A 14,578-nucleotide genomic window follows, 5' to 3' on the forward strand; every position below is an offset into this window, starting at 1 on the left:
CTAAGAATGAACTTGGTCCTTCTGCAACCACACTTTCTCAGTTAATTTTGGCTTGAGGTCATGCCAGCGCCTGCATTTTGTATAGGCACGACCTCGGATATGCACCTCATCGTACTCCTTTTCCCACCCCCGACTGCTCGTGCAGCATGTTCCTTGCATTCAGTACCTGGGCACAGCACAGAATTGCTGGGACGCTGAGGAGGAGGTGGAGGAGGATGTGCTCAGCACATCTGTAGGAGGAGCCCTGCAGGGAGGAGAATGGAGAAGGCTTGTCAGTCAGAGACCTCAGAACGGTCACGGTGCTTCAAAGTCCTCAGAACTGTTCGTCACAGCTTCTTGCTTTGCCCTGAAAGAGAAGAGTAGAAAAAAATTTGCATTCACCGCAGCCCACCTACTTAATTTAAAACCATATCTATGCAGTGGTTAGCTGGCATCTTTCCTGCTAGGGAAAAAGGACATATACATACACATGGCATATATGTCATGCCATCAAACTCAGGTGCTTCTCTACCATTTATAGACATCCTTTCTGAGAAGAAGAGTTAATTCCAGTGTACTAGAAAGAGATCAAGCTATTTTGGGTTAACTCACCTGCACGAGCAACTAAACCCTTACAATGCAGAGAGGACAGCGTGGCTGTCATTTGTGAACTGCCCTGGATCACTACGTGAAAAGTCACCTTCCCACTGACAAGAAAGCTCATATTAAGTGACATCCAGATGATCTTACCCAGCACTGTGAAAGAGTGTAACTGTCCCTCCATCAATCAGCGGTAGAACCGAGTGCCTCATCCATAATGCACAGTACCCCTGGCAAAGCCTTGTCCTCAATGCTCCTTCGCCAGGCTCGGCTCGGTACGTTATCAGCACGTATCGGTGCCTGTCACTCAGAGAGCCTCGCTTTTATAAGACCCGATGCAAGCGCAGAAGCTTTGCTTTGCTGCAGCCGACTGAAACTTGCAACTGAAAATGACGGCTCGGCCTGGGGAGGAAGGGGTAGCCACTTCCACTTTAACATTTTTTGCATTACTGGCTGAAGCTCTGCAAAACCATCGTGTTACACAAGCGGAGGGAGGGAATTTCTGGGGGCAAAAAGGAAGATGGGGGGAGAAAAAAATGCAGAGTCATGCCTGCTCCCTCCAGGATATTATTCTGCCAAACACATCCTTTCTATTTTTATTTGGGGTCTATGGATAAAGCATGGAGATATTGATCAGTTTAAGAACAAGAAAGAAAAAGCACAAAGCCTCCCAAACCCAAGACTCAAATAGCTCAAGATAGGAAAGTTTGCCTGGGAACTGGGGTGCACATTACATAATTAGACTGAAGCATGATTCATTAGAAAACCTGAGTTCCCACACCTGTGACTTCACATTTAGACATGCAACATTAACTAATAAGAGACAAATAAGGAGAAATACTTTAATGAGAGCAACTTAGAAGGAAAAAAAGGGCCCCATCACTCACCTGAAAATACATCAATAGGAAGGTGCTCTAAATTTCAAGGGAAGGAAGCATACGAGAGGGAGGGGAAGGGACTTGGTGCTGGACTGCTAGGAGAAGGATCTTGTTCTTGTTTTCACATACACCTTTTATTTTAAGCTTCACAAGCTAAACAGTTTCATGCTCCTCACTCTGGCAGGCTGTAATTACACCAGAAGAGTGTGAACGTCTTTAAAACAAAAATCCCAGGGTCTGTTGCAGAGAAATCCTGTCTTGCATTGTCTCTGCACCAACAAGCACTCCAGCCTCCGACTAGTGCTGCAGCACTGCAAAGCCCATACAGCAGATCAGCGTTCAAAGCTCAGTGCTATTTCAGTGATTACTCAACATTCAGGTAAGTAGACTGGAAGCCTGTAATTAGTTGGGATTGACATGTAAAAATACTTCAATTTCCACTTATTTGTTCTAATTCACATAAAAGCTGACAAAAGCACTGAAGAAGAGGATTACTGAAGAAGCAAGCATTCTTCTGACAGACACCAGACACCACATGCTTTTGGTGCAAAAGCAAAAAATACAATTTCTCTAAAGGTCTGATCTTTAAATAGCAAAACTTTGACTCACCTCACAAAGCACGAAAGGATATGTGAAGTGAGACTGAATGTTTAGTTTCTTACATCAGTTGTACTGCACAGCAAACTTTTTCAGACAGTGTTGACCCAGAAAGTGCAGTCATCCTGACTGCACTGAGCAAACATTGGCACCAATGTGTTTGAATAATCCCCCACAATATGAAACTGCAAGTTCCTGACAATTACACCACAGTGTAAAAAAAAAAAAAAAAAAAAAAAAAAAAAAAAAAAAGGCACTAATCCAAACTAGCATTAATAATTATTCTTCATTTCATCCTCTTTGGGCTATGTTAGTTAGTTTAAAAAAAAAAAAAATCCTTCTGCTTTAACTTTCTTTTAGCATGTCAGGTCCACCTTAGACAGTCCTTTTCTAAGGAAGATGCCCTATCTAATTTTATTTTCCCTTGATGGGGAAAGGAAAATATCAGAACCGATCTAAATGTTTAAAATTAATTATCCACATTTTATTCAACAGTTCTTGCACAAGAGCACAATTATGCTGCCTTATATTGCTTGCAACTATTTCATTTTGCATAAGACAAATCTCTATTCAAAAGCAATACTTGTGAACTTGCCCTGTTACAGCCTATTTCCCAGTGCTAGAAGGAATATTGTCAAAATACTGTCAAAATACAGGCTCAATAGGTTAGACAAGGCTGCAATGTATATGCTGGATACTCTGTGGTAGTCTACAAGTATCCTTAGAGACACTGTAATTTGTTTTGAGAAATAGGAAAAATAAGAGAAATTTTAAAAAGGCACCTTTTAAAATTCACATGGGAAAATAAAATTATTTGTGCAGTGTTCAGAAATTAAGGCTGTTCAGAAATTAAGGCTGTACTACAAACTGCTTTTCTCTAGAACAGTAAACACATAGAGATCATAACTTCTCTATATACTATTTGGAAAGTTTGAGAGATTTTTCCCATATAACATACCTATGACAACTGAAATGTTGTCTGTAAATAAATGAAACCATAGTAGTAGGAAATCCAAAGAGACTACTTTTCCTCATCTGGATGTAATTTTTTTTTACAGTCATTCTTTTTTTTTCACAGAAAAACAAATTCATAGTTTGCACTCACCTTTCATGGGATAAAAACTGAAAACTTGGTTCTTTAGCTGGTTCTGTGCTGCTAGTATTATAACAGGGAGTTCAAGGACTCGTTGGCATGGAGAATTAATTACCCGTGAAACTTGAATTACATTGGCAGGGCACTGCAAAGAAGGGCTACAGTGCCACTTCTTGTGATGTAGAATAAAAACTAGAGGGACCTTATTTCTAGGTCTCTTAAAAGAGTATCTTTCGGTGTACAGGAGGAAAAAGGAAAGAAAGAATAATATCTTCTGAAATTATCTTTAAAATTAATATTTGTTTTGGCCAGGAAGTGCTTTATTATTCGTTTGGTGCTTTGGCTTTCAGTGTTTAATTAGGAAAACAACAAAAGGCAATCAGTATTTGAAAAGAGCATTTTCGCTTTGAAAATCCACACTGTTTTTGTATCTCCATTCTTTAGCATGTGCACTCAAAATTTCATTTTGTGCTAGGTCAATAAAAATCTGTCCAGAATCATACAATTTGTTTATCAGACATGATCATTGAGTATCCCTATGCATACCTCTTCCTTATAAACTTTAAATATTTATATACTTCTTCATATTTATTATTTGGTAAATAATATGGCTTTAATGTAACCCTGCAAAGGGAATCAGGCTTGCTTGCATGGATTTCATTCTTGCTTGTAAATCTGAAATAAAATGCAAGGACTATGAGTAAGGATATTAGACAAATGTCTGTCCACAATACTACGGGCTATGCAATACCCCAGATCAGTATTTCCAACCCACTGTTAACACACGGCAGACAACTTTGTCTTCTGCGCCACAGCGTTCATGTTTGCTTATGAGCATGAACAGTGACAACAGCATATTATCCAAAATCATAGGTTAAGACCTGCTGTTCTAGTGGCCTTCCCATACAGATAAAGGTGGATCAGCTCAGGCCAATCAAGGAAACAATAATAATAATGTGGACTGTGATTGCAGAGCTTTAGAACCAGAATTCAGCTTTCATTTCCGCTGGTGTTAGCAATCACTGTGCCTGGTGAAGTCAGAATATGAGCAAGATTCAACAGGAATCCTAAACCAAGAAACTCTTAACGAAGTGGCAATTTTGCGATAAGGTTGTTTTCTTCCCCATCAGCATCAGTAGGATAGTATTCTACTGAACATTTCTCTGGAATTAAATTTCCCTGCCTACAAAAACTGACATAGTTGTATGTTGATAAGATGAAGCAACAAATGAAGGTTTTGATACTGAGAACATTTCTCAGATTTGCTGATAAGTGCTACGAATTTGCACATGAATTACCAAAAGCACAGAAAATAAGCAGAAGGCCTTGTCATTGTGAGTGATAAGTTGCTTCATTTCTTCTCATAGGATTCTCTGATAAATAAATAAGCAAAATACCTCAGACAAATCAAACTCCAAACTTTAATCATCACAAGAAAATGCACATTCTCTCCTGACCAAGCATGAGGAGCACGACCATTCTAGATATTTTACCTATGACTAGTTGAGGTAACAGCTATAGCTTCCATGAACATTTTTGATAGGAATATGACCTCAGTATTCTCTTTCCTTAAAATCAGAGTGTCCATAAAAAAGTACAATGGCAAGGGACAAGAAATCTAGTTTTTCATAAAAAGCAGTGTAGAGGATCAACAGTACTGGCAGTGTTTTACAATTATGACTTTGTGCTGGATACTTAGTCAGTTGACTTTCAAAAATCTGACTGTCTGCCTAGAGGGATGGAAATTGCTCACAGGCACCATGTTGATTAGTGGCTTCCACCGGAGCCCCAAGGAAGGCCAGAATCAGTGGTTTATGCCTATCATTTTCAGTTCTTTGCTTTAAAGGGAAACATACCCATTTAGCAATGCTCTTGTACTCAGAACACTTTTGCATACGTAGAAACTCCAAGGTGAAAGAGGTTGAATTCTTTTCTCGATCACATGTGTGCAACTTCTGTGAATCTTTGATGTTTATGTCAAAGGGTGGAGAGACCTCTTAAAGGCTCCCCTAACCTGAATCATAACAGCTGTGCAGTTAGAGATTCAGGTAAACTTATGAAATTAGTTATTCCATGACAAATCATGCAAACAGTTTGAAATTACATAATAAAGGATCAGGGGAGCCTAGAGGTTCATTTGCACCAAAGCAACAAGGAGTTCCGAAGTCTTAAATCTCTTCTTAAATCATTTGGCCTTGACGACTAGAAGGTTGTAACACTCCACAGCAGTAATAACAACTCTCAACTTCATTAATATAGTAAAGCACTTAAGTGAAAAGATCTGTTGACAGATTTCTGTTTTGAGTTTAGTAAATGTTAATGCTTTTTTCAGCTCTTCCACTTCTATCTTTTCTTTAAAAGGAAAACACAGAAATGTTGAGACTACAAGACACAACAGCGTAAATCTGCAGATTAGTTTCCTGTGAGAATATCAACCCTGCAGCCATGGGAAATACTTTTACAGTACAGCAGAAGTCAGAAAAAAAAGCAAGATCTACTGTCTCTTTTTAAAGGTTAATCCACTAATCTTAGTAGTAAAGTATAGGATTTATAGGGAACACAAAGAATGTAGTTCCTGTCTAGGTTTAATCTAATCATTATCTGTTGGATTTCCAATATGCTTTACTAATCAATCGGTTATCTGCACACCTTCCAAATAGAATCCGTGTATTACAATGATGTATCTTCAGTGCCTTAAGCTAGATTAATTTAAAGTAACTGTAATTTAAAGTAATTGCAGGCAGGGAGAATCATAACCTTCTATTAAGTTTTTACATTGTAATTTCACAAACAGCTACAGACAGGAAAGGAAAAAGCCTGCAGTGACTTGAAAAAATAATACACACTTTTTAACCTACTTTTATAACTTTGTGCAGGTTAAGGGATATTCTTAGTAGGTAAAAGTTTCCAACATTTCATATGTCAGAGTAAAACAATAAATTCTAATACCATTTTAAAATAAATTCTATAGAAGAAATCATCTGCCTTGCAATAAAAAAAATATTTTAATGTGCATAAATATAGCTGAACCAAATATTAAAGAAAATCAAACATAGTATTTTCATATCAATCTCAACTCAGTGAAACATTTTAAAAGAAAATTCTAGCATATTTATCAGCAAGAAGGATGCCTACTGTTACGTTACAAGCTTCTAATAATATACTGTTTCCTGAATTTATTTCCTCCTCGTCTTATTTACTTTGTTTTAAAATTTCATATTTCAGCACAACCAAGTGCACTTGTCATACAAAGGAGACTGGTATAATTGAGCCAGATGATGTGCCCCACAAGTAAAATCAGCCATTCATGAAAGCTGGTCACCAGAGGCCATTTCAAACAATGCACATTTCAAAGTAATCTAAAGTAATCCCTTTTCTCTACTGATTTGGTTTCCAAGCAGTCTTGAGCACATGTGTGCAGCAAACAGGAGGCTTATTAAAACCTGATGTTATATTGGAAGTTATAATGCCATTGGCTCATGATTGAATTCCATGTCTGTGAGTCTTCAAAGAGAGGGAAAAAAAATCAATTAAATTTATATGCTTATTAAACGTGAGTGTCATGATACGTGCAGTTTATTAGCACTTGCTAAATAATTAAGACCAGGAAAGATAATTAGATGTGCACAAGGCTCCAAACAGGCTTCTGATATCAGATTTTTTTTATCTCTAAAGAAAGTACGCTTTCCAACTAGCAGGTAATATAATTGGCAAAACACCCCGAGTATTTTTCAATGATAAAGAGCCTCCTTTGTATATGAAGGAATTTAACATAATTTTCAAATTCCTTTTTAAACCACATATCTTTACTATACCCCTGCTCATTTCAACAGTGTGGGGCATTATTAAAACATACTGTACAATAACATACTGAGGGTTCAGTGATGCAGTAAGTAGTCTTGAGCTGGGAGATCATATCACAGTGGTGAACAACAGCGACACAGTTTGAGCATTTCTAGAAATTCTTCTTTAAGTGTGCAGGATGCAGAAATTGTGCAAAAGCACAGCTTTTCACATCTCCTTTGGCTAAGAAAATAAAGAAATTTAATGACTTGCTCACTAAGTATATCCATTTCTCCTCCAAAAACTGCAGGTCTGCTTGAAAGGCGGGGTTTTGCCCTTTTTTTTTTTTTTTAAGTAATCAGTCTATTTTTCTAAATAAATGGACATGCCTAACTTGAATATGAATAGATCATCTTTAGCACAGACTATTTATGAATCTGCATATACATAGACAGAAGACAGAGAACAAATCAGTCTCCTTATCACATTGTACCCGCCTCTGTTATCGTATGGGCAGTTCCAGTAGGTAGTGACATCATGTGGGTGGGAAGACGGAGTGATGTCAGAGTGATGTCAGAGTGCACATCCAGGGCCCCACTCTGGCAAGGACTAGGCTAACACCGCAGCTCTTGCTGCTTTTCTCACTGATGAGAGAGTGAGTCAGTGGCAGGACTGAAGGACTGAAGCATGAGGAACTGATGCTACGAAGAAGCACAACTCTAATTAATCATACATGTATGCATATGTATTGAAATGGATAGAAGCATTTGTGCCCCTAGGAAAGGATGTCAGATGGACTTCTAGCTGTAACACAGAATTACTGAATCGTTGAGGTTGGAAGGGACCTCTGGAGATCATCTAATTCAACCTCCCTGCTCAGCAGGGTCACCTAGAGCATGTTAGACAGGGTTGTGACCAGGCGGGCCTTGAAGATCTCCAGGGAAGGAGACTCCACAACCTCTCTGGGCAACCTGGTCCAGTGCTCCATCACTCTCACAGGGAAGAAATTCCCCCTCACGGTCAGGCAGAACTTCCTGTGCTTCAATTTCTGCCCATGGCCTCTTGTCCTGTCACATGGGACAACTGAAAAGAGTTTGTCCCTGTCCCCTTGACACCCTCCCTTCAGGTACTTGTACCTGATAAGATCCCCCCTCAGTCTTCTCTTCCCCAGGCTGAAGAGACCCAGCTCTCGCAGCCGTTCCTCATAGGGCAGGTGCTCCAGCCCTCTGATCATCTTCATAGCCCTACACTGGACTCTCTCCAGTAGCTTCATGTCTCTCTCGTCCTGGGGAGCCCAGAACTGGACACAGTACTCGAGATGAGGCCTCCCCAGGGCTGAGTAGAGGGGCAGGATCACCTCCCTCCACCTGCTGGCAACACTCTTCCTAATGCACCCCAGGATACCATTGGCCTTCCTGGCCACAAGGGCACATTGCTGGCTCATGGCCATAGAAGGAAGAATGTTTCAAAAACACCACAGAAATCTAGGTAGATGTCACTCACTGGCTAAGCAGGATAGTTGGGCAGCTCCTGTAACTGCTTACTCTATCACCCTGCAGCACAGAAAGAGAATTTATTCAGAGCATCAGTACATGGTGTGCTTACATGCACAACGAGTGTGCTCATGGGCATGTACATACGCTACAGGCTGCATATGGTGTCTGTTGACTTTCTCCTTCTCTTCCAGGTTTAGAGACCAATTCTAATAAATTTTGTTTCTTGGAGTAATCTCATTAGATTCAAATGAATTTTATTCACAATAAATTCAAATTGACTACTAAAATAGAATCAGTGGTTCAGGCCCTCAAAGTACTTTCTTTTAAGCAAAATTTTCCTTACCAGATTGCTTCTCTTGTCAAGCAGCTTTTCCAGTCCTGACACAACATAAATTTTACCATCATTGATGTACATGTAAGAGCTCCTTGGCAGATCAAGAAATGTGTTTTAAAATAGATATCCTCTCTGAGAAACCTAAAGTAGAGAGAAATCAGTCTACTAATAATAGTAAACAGACAGTCAGACCAAACAAAACAATCTGTTACAAGAAAGCAGATGCTTCAAATCCCTTTCCATAAAGACTAGTCAGTGAGGAAGCTGCACTGACTTGAGGCACTGCTGAGCAGCACATCACCTCTGGTACCAATCTTATTTTTAATTGCCTTTGCAGTCAGCAAACCTTCAGCATTTGCTGAGTTGCATTACCTGTGTGGGGGCAAGATATAGCCCAAGCCAGGAAAAGCAGGGGACTTCTACCTGCTATCACATAACCCTTCTGGTCCCTCTCCTCCTGTCACAGTCCTGCAGTCCCCACGTGGAGGCACACCTGCAAACGCTTAGAGGGGATTCCTGCAGTGACCTGCCACTGACCCACCACTAGGAAACTCGGAAAGGCATCTCCACATGGCCTTAAAACCATGCCAGGAAAAGGAACAGCATCATCCTAGTTGCCACGTCTTACGAGTTGAAATAATTTTTGCTTGGGAATGATCAGAAATATAATCAAGGAGTATGACGGATGGATTTAAATGCCAAATTTTTCAAGGCAGGCATGTAAGTCCCTGATACATGTATCCTGCTATGTAAAATAAACATTTCTGCTGGATTCAACAGGACTTCTCATCTCCTTAAACCAGCTTCCTGCAGGTTCTACAATAAATCCCTGGCACAAGGATGCTTTAAGATCTTTTCTGAACATTTTAAAATAAGTTAAACATCACTGGCACATGAGGAAAGACCAAAAGGTATGAAGCATCTGGATGCTGAATTTCATCTGAAAATTAATATTCCTACCGAAAAAGCCAGAAATTAAAGAGTTAAATTTACATGTTCATGGACTAAATGTACTATATATAGCTAATCTGCCCAAAAAATACCAATTCACCAAGCCTGAATTCTGGAAACCTGTTCTCAAAGAACTGTTTGAAAACAATCTTCAATGTGAAATCTAAGAGCATCAAGAATGACTTATTGAAATTATTCTGTGAATACCTTTATCTCAGAAAACACTTTAAAACACTTGCAGGTATACAAACATCTCCATTTTCCAACTGAGAATGCCTGCAGAAAGACTTCCCGTATCTTTTAAGTGTACGTACAGCTATTTTCAGTTTCACAGACCTGGCTTCTGTAAATGAGAGAGCAGTTTTAAAGAATGAAAGCCAAATACATTCAAGCACGTATCTTTTTTTTTTTTTTTTCCAATGCACTTCTATTTAGAAAAGTTCCTATATAACAATAAAGAGATATGGTTTTCTATCATCTTTGCAGATAGTTAATTACAAGCTTGCTACTGAGCCAAGACTCTACTAAGATGCTTGACACAGCACCAGGATGAATTATTTTCTATAGCAGTTTTGGAGCAGGCAGACAAGTTTATGCTCCAGCACCTGATTGTGCATTATGTTGGAGAAGCAAGACAGGAACGGAAATTGATAACCATTAAGTAGAACCGTCTAAATAATACAGAACGGATCAGGAATGGGAAGGACTAAGATGAATCAAAAATAGCTCCTAGATAATGAAGAAGAGAGAGAAAGGCAAGGGACTGCTTTTTTTAATTTCGTTTAAGAAGGAATTTGGGACATTTACAGTGATTATCATTTGGATATCATCAGTGCTTGCTTTACTGAATATTTTTTTTTCCTAAATGTAGGCAAGAAGTTCTTACTTGAAAAGCGTCTCACAAAGTGCATTTCTCTCCTACATCAATGACCTGATTCAGAGAGAGAACCCAATTCTTCGTCCTTAAGAGACTCAGCTGTGAGGTCAGACCAGGTTGCACAGGGCTTTGGGTCTTGAAATCCCCCAAGCAGAGAGACTGCACAACTTCTCTGACACCTTTTCTACTGCTTAACTGTTCTCAGGGTGAAAAAAAAAAATGTCCAGATGTCCTTATATCCCATGTGAATCTCTTTTGTTTTTCTGCCGTGAACCACTGCAAAGTACTGGGCTGTCTTCTCAATGATCTCCCAGTAGGTACCAGGGGGCTGCTGTTGTCCTCTCCACCCACCCCCAACTCTGAAGTCATCTCTTCTCCAGGACAAGCAAGCCCAACTCCTGCAGTCCCTACTCACAGAACAAGTGCTCCAGCCCCTAATTATCCTGGTGGCCTTCCACTGACCTCGGTCAATTTTATTAATGTCTTTTTGGTATTGGGGCCCCCAAACTGGTCATAGTATTCTAGGAGCTGTCTAACAAGGGCTGAGACAAATATTCATTTTTTAAAATATTGCTATTAAGGAGAAGTGAGCTGAACTAAGCAAATCAAAATTTCACCAAGCCTTTGCTTGTGATATGAAAGAATCAACGAACATTTTCAAATAGTTGTGCTGGCTCTTTCTCAAAACATGATTTTTCCATTTCTTTCTTTCTCTTTTTTTTTTTTTTTTTTCCTATTCAGAAATGAATAGTGCCATAAAAAATACTGGTTTTGCCACAGTTATAGGCTTACCAAAATCCAGTGGCAGCAATAGACTACTAGGCTGTTCTCTGAAGGACAGTGGCACCAAAGCAGGTCCTAGATCTCCACATACTGTAGTACCACTGAACAACATCCATGCCTCTCATTGCCCACAGGTCTAAAACTCCTTTGTGGCTCTTGGGATTCCCAATCCACTTATCTCATCACTGTACACGGTTACTAGAAATCTCCAAAATTATTTCCTGCATTCAAACTCTTAAACGTTAAAGGCTAAATTTTGCTCTTCAGTCATGAGAATTATCCAAGATTTCAGGCCTGGTCCAAAGTACTTTGAACTGGACAGAAGTTTTCCAATTATTGCAGTGGCCACTGCTTCAGAAGAAATGAAAAGTAATTTAGACTTAATCATTTTACCTTTGTTGCTAATAAAAACAGTGTGATAAAAGCAATCAGGATTTGAAAAAGAAAAGTAACTTTATATATATAAGAAAGAAAGAGAGTTGAAATCCTCTCCCTTCCAGGCCTCATGTAAATGTAAAGAGCACAGCTGGAATGAAACAAATGATCCGCCTGGTTTCTGATGAGTTGGGTGGCGTAAATGTTTCACAGTAACCACACTGCACACTCATAATATAGGAGCTAATTCATGTGCAATGAATACATTTCTGTGTATGTTGTCCTTTAAAATAAACAAGCAAAATGAGTAATTTATCAGGAGTTAAACGAATGTTTTTCCAGTGGGAACTCCTCTGTCCTGAATGGCTGATTTTAAAGTCTAAATGTAGGCAGCTTAAAGCTACATCCCCAGTTTCACTACGTGAAACAGTTGCTGCTTTAAAATATGATTTTTTTTAGCACTGTCAACAAGTTCCAATTGTTCTTGAAAATACTATTCGAGGTGATTATTAGTTTCTGGAAGATTGCAAACCTCTAGATGCAGTGCTTCAGAGAATGAATAATGATAATTTTCCAAGGCTCTTTCAGTGATTGAGAAAAGTTAGAAGTTAAATAGTTAGGAGCTCTGTAATTAAATATTCATGTTTTTTTCCTCTTATGTTATTAAGTTTTTCCAGTCACTAAATTTAAAGTGCAGAAGTACTGGACCACATTCTTTATCCTCCATCAGTTTCCCAGACGATCTACAAGACTTTCACCTCCCTGCCCTCAGTTTCCCCATCATTAACATGAGGACTGTAACATGAGGACACTTGTAACCACTATTATTTCATGAACTACAAATAAGAAGTGCTAGAGGTGTCCAGTGTTATCAAGACCTCTATTCACAATGGCATTACATTTGCAAAATTTATTTACTTACAGATTTTAATCTGGGAATTTTGACAAAAGGTTTATAACCACTGTAAAGTAGTTTTCCAGGAAAAGTCTCCTGGAAATAAAGGCTAATCATAATGAGTTCTACATACAATAAATTCTGTAGCTTTGTATTATTTCTTACCACTTTAAAATCTATCATAAAAACAGATTATTCTTGAAGATATCGTTATGATGAGTTCCAAGAGTTTTCTCAGAGTTTTTCTGTAGTAGAAATGAAGTTATTAGCTTGTATGTGTTCTCGCAGAATCTTTCCCAAAGCATTGTTTGTGTAGGCAGCTCTGATCATAACCTCTTAATAACAGATACACTTTGAGACTGGGAGCCAAAGTTTCATAGACCAGCATCTGCTCCAGATAACCCGTCACGCAATCTTCTAAGAGTAGGGGGGCTTCTCAGGGCTTTTTGTGAAAAGCAAACACTATCTGTTGGACAGAATATTCAGAAAAACTCTACAGGAAGGTCATGGCACATTTCTCTGTATTTTCTGCCCAAACATTTCACTTTGTGGCAAAGGAAGCCAACACTGAATATTAGCATACAAAAACCTCCAGACTGCAAATGCCCTATTATTCCTGTGTAGTGTCATGATGCATGTCAAGAAATTATAACTTACGCCAAAAAAACCCATGAACACTGTTTGAAAAAATCACATCCTTCATTTTTGTTGTTAAACAGAGAAACATTGCAAAAGAATTCTAAGCTACAAAAAGGAGGATACCCTGAAAATAAAATAATGTTTTCCTATCTCTGCTCCGTGTTTTGTCCATTTTGTAATTTGCTTTTATAAAACTCTTAATGCGTTTTCTTAAACAGCACAGTCTTTTCAAACAGATTATGTACCCTAAATCTGACCCCTAGACCTGCAGGACAGGGATGACAGAATCAATATAGCACATACCACAACTCACTGCTCAGCTGCCTGCTGTTGCTACCTCACTTTCTTATTTCTCCATTTTACTGCAGACTTCTAGAAACTTGCCTCTTCTCTAATGGATAAAGTATCTTTGAGATTATAGACACATTAAAATTCAGACAAAAATATAGCAAACCTTGCAGGATATAAAGAAAGAAAAGATTTGAAATGAAAAACGCATTATGTTAACATATCATATAGCACCAGATTATGTTTCCATTATCTCCTACATTTAAAACTGTTGGCCTCTGGTCAACAGGCATTTATCTTAACATTGCAGCTATTTTCAAAACCCTTTCACAATTCATTGCATGATTTTTTTTCCCTAAAAATTGGTCTTTATTATAATATTGAGTTACATATCAAGCTTTTCATGGAACCGAGCTGGGAAGCAGATACAGCAAAATATGTGAGCATTGGCATGTGTTTCCTATGTTCTCTAATGTAATTTTTATGTAGCTGCAAATTAAATCTTCCTATGTTTCAGGTAACACCTATAACCGCATTGCCAGGGCCGGAGGGCTCCCCGATGCCAGGGCAGGGGGATTGCTGATGGGGCAGGGCCAGTGTAGGGGAGGCCAGCAGTGGGTAGGGACAGGACGGGCTGGGAGCATCCCCTGGGTCTGACTCATGGGAAACAGCAGTATCAGTTGCAAATGAGATGTTCAGGACAGGATGTCTGTGCATCTGAACGAAAATCAAACCCCATAAGCTATAATGCAGAAGAGTTGCCCTAAACATACACAGGCAAACTCTGTTATAATGGGATCACATATATTTCACCAAGAAATTGCTCCTGATAAATCAACAGACTTGGTTATTCTATAGGGAAGGGTGTAAGCAAAACAAAACAAAACAAAAAAAAAAAAAAAAGAGAGAAAGTAGAATTGAGCATGTCACAAGTCATCACCTATATCAGAATGATAATGAGAGGTCTATTTATTATAAATTTTCTATTCTATTTTCTATGGTTTAATATG

The 14,578-nt window shown here is 38.8% G+C and overlaps 1 protein-coding gene across 8 annotated transcripts in view; it reads right to left on the reverse strand.

Moving 5' to 3' along the window:
- SULF1 (sulfatase 1) overlaps positions 1 to 14,578 on the reverse strand; it is a 125,271-nt gene that overhangs the window by 63,868 nt on the left and 46,825 nt on the right. For 6 of the 8 annotated variants that reach the window (XM_062570301.1, XM_062570300.1, XM_062570298.1 and 3 more), the window contains one exon: positions 167 to 346. The gene's annotated coding sequence lies outside the window, so the exon portion shown is untranslated. Of the gene's footprint in view, positions 1 to 166; positions 347 to 1,466; positions 1,643 to 8,769; positions 8,827 to 14,578 lie in introns of those variants that run through there. The other 2 variants (XM_062570297.1, XM_062570296.1) reach the window with 2 other exon arrangements.

This window comes from Rhea pennata, chromosome 2 (genome assembly GCF_028389875.1).
Source record: "Rhea pennata isolate bPtePen1 chromosome 2, bPtePen1.pri, whole genome shotgun sequence".
Taxonomy (NCBI): domain Eukaryota; kingdom Metazoa; phylum Chordata; class Aves; order Rheiformes; family Rheidae; genus Rhea; species Rhea pennata.